Here is a 5409-nt window from a genome sequence, read left to right as displayed (position 1 = left end):
AGCAATGACTGCACTGTCTGCTCTTCCAGAGGACCCAGGTTCTATTCACATGGCAGCTCATAGCTGTCTGGAATCCTAGTTCCAAGGGGGGGGGGGAGAGAGAGAGAGAGATGCTTCATGTCGATATACGAACACTGAGAAACAAGGAAAGACGGTGCGGGTGGCTGGTTGGTGGGCTTTCAGTTCCCTGACAGCGATAAGCACATGATGGAGGAACCGCAAAGTTGTTCCGCTATGTGGGTGTGATGAGAGATTGTGAGTGCGTGTCCTGTCGGAACAAAGCGAGTCCCATAGTTCATAAAAATTACCCCAAAACTTCAGCAGAATTCATTTCGGTCTTCCTAAGTTTGCAAATGTGTGATGAACTTGTGAGACATCAAAATTCTCAGTCACAGATAACGAGGAGATAGAGTATGCCACACAACAAAAATCAGATTCCTTGATCTAGAGCCACAATGAACATGCCTTGGAAAAGGGGGACGAGGCCCACTTGAATCACAATGTCCATCGGAGCGAGAGAAGAGTGTGCAAAGGACACGAAAGGAGAGATCGTTGTGGTCCTTCCTTTCTTCCTCTGCTCGGGAAGTGACTGAAAGATGAGACTTTGTCCGAGCGGGTTCTGACTTGAGTCTCCCCCTCTGTGGGTATTAGTCGATCCTCCCTTCTTTCTAGAGTGTGTGTCTCTCAGACGTTACCCGCTTTCCAGGGCAAAGCTTTCTAAGCCTTATTCAGAGACCTCAGCCATGTGCTCTCAGAAGAAGCCTGGTCGTATAGGGGTGGGTGCCAAACTCGCTTGCTTGATGCTTCAGACTCATGTCATTGAAGCATAGGACATAAAGATTCATCATAAAGATTCACAACACACACAAAGCCATCCTCACTTACTAACGGCCCAGGACACCCGGAGCGTTCTCAGCCAGGCTGTGTGTGGTGGTGGGGGCGTGCCTTTCATCCCAGCACTCGGGGAGGCAGAGGCAGGCAGATCTCTCTGAGTTCAAGGATGGCCTGGTTTACAGAGTGAGTTTTAGGATGGCCCAAGATACACAGAGAAACCCTTTCTTCAAAAACAAAACAAAACCACACGAAAAAAAAAAAGAAAAGAAAGGAAAAAGACAAAAGAAGAGGAAAAAAGAAAACAACTGCAGTCTCTTCCCACTCTCTCACCCACTGTCTCTAAATAGTTCTCAGGTTGAACCCGGAGACCAGGGTGTCATTCATAACTGGAAAGCCAGAAACCTTAGGTTGATGCCTCAACCCTGCTAATGGCTGTGATAGAAAGCATGGTAAAATCAGGCTTTGGCGGAGCACGACTCACTCTCCCTTTTTCTAGTATGACTGGTACACAACAAAAAGGAGTGGGGGGGGGGGGCGATAAGCAGCGCTGGTATTGAAATCTCACTGACCCCTTCGGCACTCAGCGTGAATGAAGAGCATCTCTAGCAAAAGGCTACATGCTTGTCAATTCCTGACTTTGTACAATCAACTACCGTGCATCTTGGATGTGCGTTGGCCCTTTAGGGACGCAGAGAAACATCCCAGAAACTGCCCCCCTCCCCAGTTCCTGAACCCTAGCCATGGAAGGCTCAAGGCCATCACATCCAGCAATCTCTCTAGTCCCTGCTAGTGGGGAACTAACTCACTTTGTCTTCCCAGGACCACTGATTTCTCCATGGTTCCCTGTGAGATCTGGGGCCAGCTTTCTTCTTCCCTCACTCTGGCCTCCTCACGATCTCCGTTCTCTCTCCCAAGTAGACTCATCAGTCTAGACGACATGTCTAGAAGCGAGGAGTCTTACAGGCACTGAAAGAGTGTGTCTTGAGGGCCGTTGGCATTTCTAGGACACAGGTGACATCACAAGATTCTGAGAGCTCTCCGGGATACGGTAGAATTTCCAGAGAAGGGACTGCTGATGTCATGAGGCATGGGACTTTACCTCCTTGCAACTCTTTCTCCCTGAACTGACTGAGTGCAAGCTGAGGTTTGCTTTCCAGGAGTCTGTCCCGTGACACAGAGGAAGCCATTCAGTATCTCCTCTTTCCAAAACCAGAAATTTCTCTCTCTCTCTGCTTCATGAAAGTCTTTTCACGACTCCCTCCACCCATGGGGAGTTAGTTGAACGCACACTTTTTTCATGAATGGACCTTCTTCTCCTGAACGGATATTCATACTCAGTCATCTGAAAAATTAGGCCAGGATGATACGGAGGATGAGGGCTGAGTCCTCTGAAGTGAACAAGCACCTAGGGAAGGCTAAACTGAAGGGAATTTGACTCTGAGTGGCAAGAGATGTATAGCTGCCCCTCAGCTTCAGAAGAGCTGCTGCAAATGCACGGAGGAGGCAGACATATCAGGCTGAGGGACCAACTGGGCTCTCCGCATCTTCCCGCAGCGTCAGAGCTGTGTGGAGGGGCCGTGTTCAGAGGGAAAGGGCATTTTCTAGAACAGCACACATTTTTTTTTTTTGATTTTCGAGACAGGGTTGCTCTGTAGCTTTTGGTGCCTGTCCTGGAACTAGCTCTTGGAGACCAGGCTGGCCTCAAACTCACAAGTGGAGTGCTGGGATTCAAGGTGTGAGCCACCACCGCCTGGCAATTTTTTTAAAAAAAAAACTCAGACAAAACTTGACCCAAAACATCCTACAGGGTTGGAGGTCATTAAGTTAGTTAGTCTAATGCTGGTGGGGACTGTGTTGGGCTGAGATAAGGTGGATGGTGAATTATTTTTGAGAGGATTCCGTGCTAGCTCCTCATTAAGTCTCATTCTAAAGCGGTCAACTTTAAAATGAAATCCTTACGATGCATTCTCTATTGTTAGGAACACACAGTGCATCATTCCTTGTTTTTGCCATCTGTAAAGGCACAGCAGTGGGACTGGAGAGATGGCTGAGAGGTCAGGAGCCCTGGCTGCTCTTCCAGAAAGGAAGGAAGGAAGAAAGAAAGAAAGAAAGAAAGAAAGAGATCTGGTGCCCTTTTCTGCTCTGTGGGCATGCATGGAAGCAGACTGTTGTATACGCAATAAATAGATAGATAGATAGATAGATAGATAGATAGATAGCACGGCAGCTCTGATGCCCCTGTCACTCTGGGGATGCAACACTTCTGAAGTAACTTTCCCCAGTCTACTTCATTATGCTGCAGTCTCATTTTTCATCAACATTTAGAACAACCGCTGTTTGGAGCAGAATTTTACAATTTTTAAAACACATTTTAAAACCTTAAAACCATGACGCTTATATTTCTGGCTTTCTTTTTTCCCTACAAGTGGTCATTTTACTTAAATGATGTAACAGGTGAAGATTCTTGTATAGATTTTAGTAGAAGAGTGTACCTGAGGTAGCTAGCTGCTAGGGAGTGAAGGAAGGAACAAGAACTCTTATCGACTGAGGCATGTCAGTCTCCCTTAGGGCCCAGTAAAGGGTCTTAGGCCAGAACATACATCTGTTTCCTGAGTTAAAGCTTTAGCTGTTGTTTGTCTGAGAGTGCCAGGCTCTGCGGTGCAGCTGAGCCTTTTTCTTACTGGGCAGGGATGGTCCACACCTGATTCCAAGGGTATTGCTTATTCCGTGTAGCCTGTGGTGGGAAAAAATGGGAGGAACTGGGATGACTTCCCTTTGGTCGTCGTTGTAAACAACAGCAGCATCTAGATTCACCCTTTGACTTTCAAAGCAAGAGGGTTTATTGGCTGTGTCTCTGGGGGTCAGAGCAGTAGGATTTCGGGTGACAGAACCAAGGAAGAAGTCATACTCGAAAGCCAAATCATACTCCGGACGTGACTCCACTGACACTAGCATGTGGCTAACTGATTTAGGAGGTTTCACTCCTCTGGAAGGTGGTAAGTAGTGCCATCCCTGGGCATGTGAGCTTGGGCCATAGAGGAAAGCTGGCTGAGCAGAACAGTAAGCGACACGCCGCCCTCTCTCTGTGGTTTCAAACCCTGCCCTGGGGATTTTGCATTGGCTTTCCTTGATCATGGATTCTCAGACAGACCTTAATCCCGAAACAAAATTGGGGGTGGGGGAGACAACCTACCTACCTACTTTAACGAGGGAAGTATTTGGCTCAATGCATGAGATCATCTGTTAAGGTTTCTGTTGCCCAACTTGTCTCATGCTGGGAGAGCTTCCCTCATGACCTGTTTCAAACTTGGTAGTACTGAGCAAGTCTGAACTGCATTTGCCTACAGAGAATCCCAGGCACTGCCATCGTGTAGTCAGTTGACAATATAGACTATTTGTACTGAACGAGTAGGTAGGTAACTGCCACACTATTTCATTAGGTGCAAAGGAACACACACAGCAGCAACCTCTTTAAGGTCCAAGGACTACTGCAAAGTCACATCTAATGACTAAGAACGAATGTGCTACATCACTCGCAATTCCCCTGCCTTTCTGCGTGAACGTCACAAAATACTCCCCCAGGGTGGACAGACAGACAGAATTGACCGAAACGAGGGATCTATTTACAGGATAGCCAATATCTTCAAATTTGGAGCACACGCAAAGATTTCTTATCACAGACCTTCCACGAGTCATGTAACAACTTCCGGGTGTTGGAGAGGTTTTGCGAATTGTTATGACAGGTTAATTCTGTGAATTGTTTCATTTTTTATTTATGTATTCACTCATTCATTCATCCATCCATTCATCCATTTAGCTGTCTGTCTGTCTATCTATCTATCTATCTATCTATCTATCTATCTAATTAGTTATTCTGTATATATGTCTGCAGGCCAGAAGAGATCACCAGATCAAACTCAGAAGCTCTGGACATACTCTTAACCTCTGAGCCATCTCTCCGGCCCCAGTTCCTTACTTTTTCAAGAAGTCTACTTGTTTTCTCATCTCTTTATTTCCCCTTCTGTGCGTGACATGTACAGATGGGGCCGGGAGACAAGGGGGCTAGTGTGGTGAGAGGAAGGTGCCCGCTGGTCATCCAGTGGTAAATAAGGCTGGGAATAGCTGACTATTAATTCATTAGAATACGATTAAAACTGTTCCAGTAGAAAGCAATTGCTTTCTTTTCTCTTTGCCCAGAGATCAGACTGACTGCAACTTGGAAAGAAGTCGACCCTGCTGGACAGCCACCTCCTGACTCCTGCTTTGGGTGGGTGACCCAAAGAGGTTGTAAAGACAAGATCTGAGAATGAATTCATCGAATGGCTGCCAGCAGCAGCATTTTATTGAGAAGAGATTCCACATTTTATGCTGTTTAGTTACTTAGATGAAGAGGGGCTTGTGACTGGCATGGGGTGTGGCTTCTCAAGTCAGGTCAGGTCGGGTCAGGGAAGGGCTGAGGAGTGAGTGTAGCCACAGTGTTGGCCTTGACAATAGCCGCCAGTCATATGTTAATGTCAGAACCTGAGAGTTCCTCAAAAGAGAATGCCTGACCTTGGGAAAAGGACTTGTGGGAAG

Source organism: Myodes glareolus, unplaced genomic scaffold, assembly GCF_982192425.1.
Source record: "Myodes glareolus unplaced genomic scaffold, mMyoGla1.1 HAP1_SCAFFOLD_46, whole genome shotgun sequence".
NCBI classification, from domain to species: domain Eukaryota; kingdom Metazoa; phylum Chordata; class Mammalia; order Rodentia; family Cricetidae; genus Myodes; species Myodes glareolus.
This window is presented reverse-complemented; position numbering follows the sequence as displayed.